The sequence below is a fragment of the Pteropus alecto genome, unplaced genomic scaffold (assembly GCF_000325575.1).
Source record: "Pteropus alecto unplaced genomic scaffold, ASM32557v1 scaffold24, whole genome shotgun sequence".
Lineage (NCBI taxonomy): Eukaryota > Metazoa > Chordata > Mammalia > Chiroptera > Pteropodidae > Pteropus > Pteropus alecto.
The window spans coordinates 23,018,047-23,029,262 of NW_006439192.1; positions in this window are offsets into that span (position 1 = coordinate 23,018,047).

The following is an 11,216-nucleotide window of genomic DNA, read 5'->3' on the forward strand; positions in this document are numbered from 1 at the left end:
ACTTACACTGTACCTGCTCTATTCATCTCTGCTACCTCCCTCACCTGGCAGGACTCTGCACTGACCTCCGTCTTCAAGATCATCTTTAAATCTCTTCAGACCCACGACAAGAATGTTCTACGTGTCAACAAAAATATAAATTAAAGGGTAACAAAAAAAATCAGCCTATCTCATCACACAGTGGCAGTCCTCAACATTTTGTTGTATTTTGTGCCAACATTTTTTAAATCACAGTTATTACATAGTTGTGATCATATATGGAATACAATTACAGCCCTGTTATTTTTCCTTACTATTTTAGAATAAGTATTTGACATGTCATTTAAAACCCTTTTAAACATAGTATTTAATGCCATATAAAAATTTCATTGCATGAGTGTGCCATACGTTACTGTTTCTTTTTTTAAATATTTATCATTCCCTGTTACAAATAATGGTGATGAACATCTTATGTTCTGCGTTAAAAATTAAAAATACTAATTTTACTGAAATTTGAATCCCTAAAATGTATTTTAGGTAGGACACTTAAAATATATTGGGGTTGTCTATGTTACACTGCATAGAAACATCAAAAATATGGATTTGGGTCCAAATGGTTAGGTAACACCTTCTTTATGAGGTGGTGTTCGCATTTTTAAATGCTTGTTATATTTTTAGAATTATGTCTCTTAGAGAATTTTGTAATATTATGTAAAGGCAACCTTCCAAACAGACTGCTATTTTTTTTTTTATCACAATTAATGTACATATGAGCAGCTTTGTAGAAGTTCTGAGCAAAATTCTCAGTTTAAAAATTGAGTGTCAGATACTAAATGGATATTCAAATTGTCTGGTAATAAAATGGGTATGAGAAAACTTTCACCAATTGAAGAGAAGGGCAAAAAGTTAGAATAAAATCACTCTGTGGGTGTGACTCAGCCAGCTGACTAGCATAACCTGACAAAAAAAAAATGAAGCATCAATAAAACAAATCTTATCTCAGAAAAGCAAAGAAAACCATAAATGATATCACTCAGTAAAGTGAACATATGATGAATATAAGAATGTGATGTATGATAGTATTCAAATTACCTTCCCTCCAGGTTAGATATGACTTAGCCAGAGAACAAAGATTCTATGACATTGACTTAAAAGAAAGCCTCAGTATAAGACTGCCCACTTTAAGGTCATCCAGGTAAATAACCTAATCTTCATGGCCAACCCATGCTGAATACAATGCAGTATAGCAGGAAGTGACCCACAGAAGGAAGTGGGAACAGGAAAATGACACAGTTGTCTTATCATTTCCCTTGCAGAAACGAGGGTGCATGATTTTTATTAATAGTTACAATCCCTTTCTATAAGAAACCTGGTAAAAAAGTAATAGGGTGATTTCATGCTCTGCTGAAAGTAAGTGGATGGTTTTCTACACTAAAGCCTTTGCTATTCTTTCAAGCGCTTCATGGAGCATATAAGTTATGTCTTTACCACAAATAGCACCTCAGCTATGTGAAAGAGTTGCTCCAGCTTCCTGCAGAAATGTTCTGTTTATGTTCGGTAGGCATTTCATGTACTCCAGGGCCTCCTAGCTCATGCAGTTATGCCCAATATGGAACTGGCTATGGGAGCCACAGTGACAGTGGTCTTGGCTCTTTCTTACCACTTGGTTGTATCATGATACACTAATTAACTAATGCAAGACCATTAGGTCAGCGTATTGTCAGGTTGAACTGATTATATCATTAACAGTATGAAATCTCCTTGGAAAGATGTTAAGACATCTTGGTTAGTTACCAAGAAGCACATAATTCTGATGTTTTTTATCAGGATTTCTTCATTGCCAAGTCCTGGAGATCTATATCTCATCCCATTTGATTCACAAGTGCTATTTATTCACTCAGCTAACAGATCTATACTGAATGCCTGGTATGTGCCAAGTACTTCTAGGCTCTAAACATAAAACAGTAAATAAACAAAAATGTCTGACCTCATTTAGAAAAATAAAGCAGTGCAGACAAAAAGTACCACTTCGCCATTTTCGATACAGTGATCAGAGAAGGCCTCACTTAGAAGAAGCTGTTAGAGCAAGACATAAAGAAGTAAGGGAGGAATCTACAAGGATATCTGGAGCAATAATGTTCCAAGCAGAGGCCTAGAGGAAGACGCATAACTTAATAAGTTTGGAGAGTAGCAAGGAGAATAGAGCAGGGTGAACAAGGAAAGAATATAGGAGGTGAAGTAGGAGGAAGGGGGTGGGGGACAACGAGACGGTGTGACTTAAATGCTGTTGGAGGGTCTCTGGGTTTTACTGAGTAAGGTGAAAAGCCATTGGAGGTTTTGTACAAAGGACTGATACCTCCAGACCTGCCTTTTAACAGGACCTCTATATAGAGAATAGAGGGCCAAGAAGTACAAATTAAAGACCAATTAAAAGACAATTATAAGAATCTAAGTATAAGATGATGGTGAATGGCATGAGAGTATAACTGAGTAAGTAATGAGAAGTGGTCAGAATATGGATCAGTTTGGAAGATGGTGCCACAGAATTTGCTGACAGATTGAATGCAATGCATAGAAGCAAGAGGAGTACAAGAGATTGGCTCTAATGTAGTTGGATATATAAGCTTGGAGTTCAGGTAGTATCTAGACTAAAAATTTGAAACTGGGAGTCATTAGTGTATAAATGATGCTTAGAGCTATGACTGTGTGAGAGCTCTAAGCGGGTAAGTGAAGGCAGAGAAGGTGTCAGGGGTAAGGTGTGGCAGTGTGTAGACATCAGAAAGGAGAAGAAACCAGCAAAGCAGAGACAGTAGGAGTGGCCACTGAGGAAGGAGTGTAGTGTCATAAAACCAAGTGAGAAAGTGTTTTGAGAGAGAGAAAATGACCAGTTGTGCAAACGCTAGTAATGGTGAGGTCAGAAGACTAAGAATTGATCGTTAAATTTAACAACACAGTGGTTATTAATATCTTTGAAATGAGCAGTTTCTTCGTAGTGATTCAGGCATAAGTCTGATTGAAGTGGGTCTGAGAGGAAAAGCGAAAAGAGAAATTGGAGACAGTCAATGTGAAAACTCGTTTAAAGAACTTCACTCTGAAGAAGCAGACATGTGGCAGTAGCTGCAGGGGAATATAAGATCAAGAAAGCTTATGCTTAGATGGGAGAAATTCCACTATGTATGCTAGTAGGAACACTAGTAGAGAGGTAAGAGCAATGTTGTAGGACGCAGAGCGAAACGTTGCTGGAATTGAAGAGAGATGTTGAGATTTAGTGCTTAAGTGTAACATGGAGTAACAGGAGGGAAAGCAGAATATAGGAACATAGATATAGATGGGAGGGTTGATGAGGAAGTAGCACTTTATAGAAGCTGTCATCTCATTACTTCTTTTGTTTTTCAGTGAAATATGGCCCAAGGTCATTAACTGACAGTGAGGATGGGAGAGGAAATGTTGAAGGTTTAAGAAGAAGGAGAATATGAAGTAGCCCTCAACAAGCATGAATGAGCTAGGAAAAGTAGCAGAATGTTAGGCGCACCGAGACCCTACTAGGGATTAGTGACATGGCCATCGTCACTGACATGTGGGCTGTACAGTCACACAGGACCCTGGATTCAGAAAGGCCCCATGGTTGGCTTAATGCTTTGCTATCTCCATCTTGAATTCCCAATAATTTAATCTTTGAAATCATGTTTTCTAAGTGAAGTGTGATGGGACAATGGAGAATTTACATGGGCAAAGGAGATACTTCAGGTAGCTGCTCACGCAGGTGGCTGTGTTTTAGCAGTAGCTTGCATATGCATGGGATCAAGCCTGGGGGCAGAGGAAGGCAGCACATGCCTCGGGGCAGTCCTGGACACCACAGTCCTAGGCAGACAGCCCAGATTGGCCATTGCAACTGCAGAGGCAGCAGCAACAGTGGCAGAAGCACTAAGAGAAAGAAAGAGCTCTGAATGTGGGTCACTCCGGATACCACAAGGGGAAGTCACTTGCCTCTCTGTCCCCAGAACCTACCCTGCAGTGTCTGCACAAGTATTAATTCTCTGGCCTGAGCACTGGGACAGGAGATGTTGGCTCTCAGGCAGCAAATTTGACGGTAAACTGCTATAAAATAAAAACATGTATAAAACTTATCGGGGAGTTACTAGAATTCTTTAAAAAGTTTAAATCTCCCTTTTCAAAAGCTGCTGCAGTGTTGCAAAGCAAATAGCCACAAGCTTAGAAATAGAAATTTAATTAAAATTGATCACAATTTTTATATGATGCTATTAGATGAACCAATTATTAATGGAGACAATTTTTTTCTTACAATTGAAGATATAGCAAGAGAATGCATAAACGAACATTTTGAATTATATAAAAACTGCGATGCCATTTTCAGTTTCTTGTACAATCTCCACAAGTTACAGGGAATATCAAAAGAAATATTAAAATGCTATCGTATGAATTTACATCCCAATTAAATTCAGGCTTACTTGAAAATGATTTTTTGAAAAGTTAAATCTTTTGAGAAAAATTACAAGAATCATCAGCTCTAGTAATACTCAAATTTATATTTCAAATAATTTTTCAGAAATATACTCATTATACGAGGATAGGAGTACTAGGAAGCAGGGATGACTGGGACCTTGTCAGACTGTGTCTACCACAAATGAGATTAAGAGACAGGGATAAAGTATAGGTACCATTAGTAATCTTTCTAGAAACTGGGAGTCATTAGTGTCTGTACCTATGTGCACCTAAATAGGGCTTATTGTATACTTCTAATAGTAGATAAGTGTTTTGATGGTTCTAGATGATAGCAAGTCATATGACAAATTTCTCAAAAATTGTTTCTGTGAATTTCATTCTTGTTACATGACATTTCTCAGCAGGCCATGTTTCATCCATTCATTATTAATAATCACATCAACAAAAATAACAACAGGTAAAAAAAAAAGTATCCCAATTTTATCACAGCCTATACTATAAAAACTCTTAAAAGTTCAGGAACAGTTGCATCATTAGAAAAAATCCTACTTAAAATTAAAATTTTTCAAACATTTTTTGTAATCTTTCATTTCCCTGAAGTTGATTTTAATTTTATTGATTGAAAATGAAGTTTATAAAAGAATAAGTTTTGATTATCTAATAGAAGTGAATTTGTGGAAAAATGAGCCAGAAAAGTCTTATGACCTATTAAAATATCATATTAATACAATATTATTTATTATATTACATTAAATTATGACACCAAAAATAATTTTTTACATTTTATAAATTTATTTTATTAATAATGCATTACCCTTTTTATAGTTTACAAGTCATAAAATAGTTTTAAAGTGAAAAATCTTCACAATTTCATTTTGCACTGGGCCTTGCCAATTATGTGCCTAGCCTGGTTAGTGATCATAAATTCAAAAGGAAAGCAATCATATTGGTTGTGAGATTTTTCCAGCCACATTCAGCTCTGTGAAGATCTGGAATTATAAGGACTGAAGTTGTGCCAGGTAGGTATCATAAGGTGAGAGAAGAACAGGTTTATTAAGGATATATGAAATTGATGATTTACATATCAGTTGGTAGTGAATAAACAATAACTTGCTCCAACTAAGTACAAAGTGAGGGCATCAATATGTATTGCGTCATACAATGCCTTAGATAATGAACATTCTCAAGGGCTCTTTGCATGTACGCAGCGGTGTATGAGCTAGTGCACGTGTGTGTGTGTGTGTGTGTTTTGATAGAAGTAGCTGAAAATTTTATCAACTATAATACTTTAGATAATGAACATTCTCGAGGGCTCTTTGCATGTACGCAGCAGTGTATGAGCTAGTGCATGTGTGTGTGTGTGTATGTTTTGATAGAAGTAGCTGAAAATTTTATCAACTAATGTTGGTTACATGCAGACTTCCTGTCAGTCTATGGTTGACTGCTCTCAGAGAGTCCAACACCTGAGTAATTCCCAGGGTTTCCTGAGAGAAAGTTGCCTTGGATGAGCATATCTACTGAAATGGTTCTTCAGCTTACAAAATTCTTCACCATGCACATGTTTACCCCTTTAAAAGTTCACATACTCATTTAACATATTTGCTTTCTTTATTACTATTAACATCAGATAATTTCCTAATTCAGGAATAGTTATCCCAATTACTGTTTGTGATGGTTAATTTTATGTGTCAACTTGATTGTGCCCAAATATTTGGTTAAATATTATTCTGAGTGTGTCTGTGAGAATATTTTTGGATGAGATTGACATTTGAATCAAAGCACTTCCTAATGTGAGTGAGCCTCAACCGATGAGCTCAAGGCCTGAGTAGAACAAACAGGCTAACCCTTCTCTGCAAGTGAGAGGGAGCCCCTCTCCTGCCTGACTACTTGAGCTGGAACATCAGTCTTTTACTGACTTTGGACTTGAACTGAAACATGAACTATTGGGTCTTGAGCCTGAAATTTTTTTGGACTGAAATTTATACCATCAGCTCTCCTAATTCTCAGTCTGTCAGATCCTTTGGCTCTCTTGGACCTTCAATTTGCTTACTGCAGATCTTGGGACTTGTCAGCCTCTATAATCTACATGAGCCAATTCTTTATAATAAATACAGACACGCGCACACACACACACACACACACACACACACACACACACACACACACTCAGTGTGCTCTATTTTTTCTGGAGAACTCTAAATAATATACTGTTATTCCTTATTCATAGTTATTACTCTCATTATTGCAGTAATTATAATGTTAGCATCCCTCAGTCATTGCACAGCCACAGGCTGCACCCCAAATTCCAGACATATTAGTTAGATATAGCTCACAGTACAATCCAAGTCAAAAGAACTTAGGTGCCTTGCCCAAAGCAAAGCAGAAGCAATTCAAATATTTGCTATGCTAAGGGTTGCTCAATAGAGTCATTGTCATACTTTCATATTCAACAAATATATTAAGAAATCATGACTCTGTAAGACATTTTCACAACAATTAACTTTTTAAATTCTTAAATTATTTCTGTGAAGAAAATATTGATAAGCCTCCTTTTAAACATGAGTCACAGGGAACTTAAATAACTTGATCAAGTTCATAAAATTAGAATAGAAGAAAGAACATGGCCTTTGCAATTAAATCCTTGCTTTTTCACTCATCTTTTGTAAATTATCTAAACTCTCTGAGGTTGAAATTTGCCATCAATGAAATAGGGATAATAACGACTACAGTAGATGGTCATTGTGAGGATTTTATGCAATCGTAGATGTTCGAATGCCCAATACATACTTGATGTTTGTTAGACAATAAATGTTGGTCCTCTCTCCTACAGTTTTTATTGCCTATCTTGGAGAAATCAGTGAAGTGCATGAATATCTCTGAAACAAGAATTAACAGAGTTCTTCAAACTCTAATTTACTTAAAAGTAATAATTTATACCAGGGCTCTTATTATTATTGTCTTATGAGAATGGTATTTGTTTTTCAAATCTAAACTTGAAAATTTTTAGGAGAAAGGTATACTTTTAGTTTTCCATAGACTCCACAATTCCCTATTGTCCTACATCTTTGTCTTATTCATACATTTATATCACCATCCTAGTCCCTATAAAGTTTAAAATTTAAGCCTCTGCAATGACTGTATCCTACGATTCTGCCACCTCAATGACTTCATAACATCTTGGTTAGAGCACAATTTTTAACTTTATTTTTAAACTTTGGAGAATGACAGAAAGAAGAGTCCGAGGAGTGACACAAAGAGTCTGTATGTTTTGATGGCCAAATTTAAGTTGATCTCCCTACTTTACCAGCAAATGTTGTCATATTAGCTATATCCAAAGACTAGAACTCAGCAGTAATTCATAACTGTCAATATATTCAGCAACTCATAAAAAAGAGGGGAGTGCGAAGGGATTAAAGTTACAACAAGGTAACCTAATTTCAAAGTATTATTAAATCGGTATCCCTAAATTGTGTGTGGTGTCTTTTCTTTTTCTTTTCTCTAGAGTGCCATCAGAATAACCATTGTAATTTGAGACATGGACCATGTAAAATAGACCAAATGATAAGGTAATGGGCAAAAGCGTTTCCAAAATGAGACCAGCTGTCGACCTTGTCTTTGGAAAGGAGGTTCTGGCAAACTTCCATTGGCCCCTAGCCTAGTTTTGTTTCAAACTGATTAGCAAACATTCTAGTAAATCAATCCTGGTCCAAATTAAGTTGTTGGTAGAAAGAAAGGAGCAGTATGATTTGCATTACAAAGCTCTCTGGAATCTGATAGATGAGATGTGACTTCCCTGAGGCTCCTTCATATTGAGTAAATATAAGGCTTCTCTGCTTTATAAGTCAAGAGGGAAGAAAAAGCCCAGAACATTTTACATACTGAAGAACGGACTAAAATTCACATGTTTCTACATTTGTAGACAGATGTAAGTGAATAATTTTTACATGAACAGGTATCTTGGCCCATATGCAGAAATGCTTGCAAATCTCTACTTCGTTCTAGAAATAAATATCTGTCTATTCTGAGACAGGACTGCTGTCTTTGTTATTGGCTAATATTACTTTAGATTTTTAGTATATTTTATAATGACTCAACATTTATGATATGACCTGGGACATATTTCAATCTATGGAACAACAATGCTTAAATAATATCCTCTCTTTCTCCAGTTACCTGGAGATGTTATAAAAATTGAAATTTTTTCCAAGTTACTTCCTGAAAGTGTGTTATTAACAGAGTAATAAACTAAATCACGGCCTTGGAGCATAGAGCAAACTTTATGCTCAGGATATCTCTAAGAAGTCATCTAGTTTAAAATTGTGGTTTGAACTAGACAGGACACTGTGGCTAGGAGACATTAAGTGATCCTCCTAAGGCCTTACTGCAGATTAGTCCCACAGCCTGAATTAAAATGTAAATTTTCCGATTCCCGGCCAAATGCTTTTTCATTGTAAGAGTGATAATTTTGTGTCCTCAGGAAGCCTAAGGAATCGTCCCAGAGTGACTTAAAAGAATCTGGCTCCTTATGGATCATTTAGTAATAGATATAGGCTGGTTTTTAATGTGTCTAGAATTGACTGTGTGACCCTGTATAAATAACATTAAACCAGAAGGCAGATGTGGTGTGAAGCTGGCAAAAAGCTATGCCATGCTATATCTATATTTATATCTATATTCATATCTATATCTATATATATTCATGTTAAGAGACGATATAATTTCCACCTTACCTACTTTATGACAGTATGAGTAGTTTATTAGCATTCAAATCCTAAAGTGCTGGCTGCATTCCAGGGCTAGTTGTGTCAGGGTACTTATAAGTTTGGGAGCTCATTAAGCTACAGAACCCTCAAATTGTAGAAGTGGAGGAGAGAGTATCAAAAGAATCGAATTTATCATTATTATAAATAAAACAAATATTTGCATCCTCAGCATTCTGTAGGGTGGGGAAAAAACTTTTTGTCTACCCTCTTATATTATGTCTGGGGTATGTAAATTAAACTGACACAAGACAATTAACAGAAGAAAAGGCATGCAAATTTAATTGATATTTTAATTTGATGTGCATGAAGACTACACAGAAAAAAAGTAAAATTCTAAAGAAATGCTTAAACTCAGAAGTTTATATACTATTTAATAAAGAACGATAAATAATGGAGAAGTGACTAGACAAAGGAAAGAGATTTAGCCTTCTAAGGGCAGTAATTTGTAGGAACAAAAATATATGGGGAAATTAATGGAAGATGAGGTTTATTATTAATGGAAGAAAGGTTTGTTTATGCAGACTCTTCATACCAACTTTCCATCTTCTTCCTGGCCAAAAAATTCCCCTAAAGAAGAGATTTATGGCAGTCATCATTTCTCAGCATTTTCTTCATTTAGTCAGATAAGGGAAGCTCTGAGAAAGCTTTTTTTCTGCATCTGTTGATTCTCAGTCGCCTTCAGCTAAAAATAATCTATATGCAAAAGTGGCATATTTTGATGTGGCATATTTTAATCCCCTTCAGTCACTAGAAAATGGGAAAAGCCATCCAGACTAATTTTATAAAGAGAAAGAATCTAGCGAATAGAGGAAGGAGAGACCTCGAGCAATTCTAAAATTTAATTGCTGGAAGACGGTTTAAAGACCATCATGTGAGCTGTTTAAAGACAGCTCACTATAAAAATGGTGATCTGTTTTTATAGGTAGAAATGTAAGGTTACTGTAAAGCTCCCCTGCCAAAGTTTTTAGCTAATAGATAACAGAGAAAGAGCTTAAGCAGGTCTTGACTTCCAGGCAAACTTGATACTTCAGTAAAGTTAATTAATCAATCTGGTATTTGCTGGTAGATGTGCCTTACAATGTCACATAGGAGACATAGCCTTCATCCTTGACATAGTCTACATTAACACAAACAGAATTGCAGCAGCACTTTCTTAAAAGCGCCTGTATCTCTGATACTAACTGGTATAGGAACAATTGTTTTCATATTAGATATAATCTAATGTCCACACTCAATAAATTTCAGACCAAAAATACTCTGGATTAAAGAAAAAAAAATCTCAGTACTCCTTTCGTATTAATCCTACAGAAGCAAGTTATAACTGAAAAAGTATCAGTTTAGAAAAAAAAGTATGCCTATTTCCTAATCAATGTCTATGAACTGATTTTCAATAAAAATTTGACTCTAAATCCCAATATATGTATCTTTTGGTACTATTGTTCCTTTCATTTGAGGAGTTCCAAAGTGCTATCCAGATAGAACAAAGCTCATAAAACAGAAAGGAAAGAGTATTTGTAGGTTGAAGATTGTCTTACAGTGGGCCTCAATCACGGAGACCTGTTTCAGAAATTCTTTAAAAATATATTGCTGGAATAATCTTTTATTTTTTTGACATTAAACTTTTAAGTTTTAGGACAATGCTAAACATGAGAAGGAGGAGACTAGACTTTGACACTTAATACTTTATAGCATGGTTCCATTTCTATAATTCGGAAATAGCTCCTACTGACCTCACTAAAGTAAGATAGACACACAAATCAGCATCTGAACATACGAAGTAAAATGGGCAGTACAGAGCATTCAGTATGAAGAAAACAATATAAGCAAATGTATAGAAATGGAAAATTACTAGGCATGTTCAAGAAAATTGTTCCTGAAAATACATTCCAGGCGAGCAAATTCCACGGCCAGTTTTGGCTCTGGAGTCCAACAGATCTAACTCTGAATTGCCCCTCTGCCTTCTATGAGGAAATTTACCCCTCTCCACCTCAATTTCTGTTTTGCAGAATG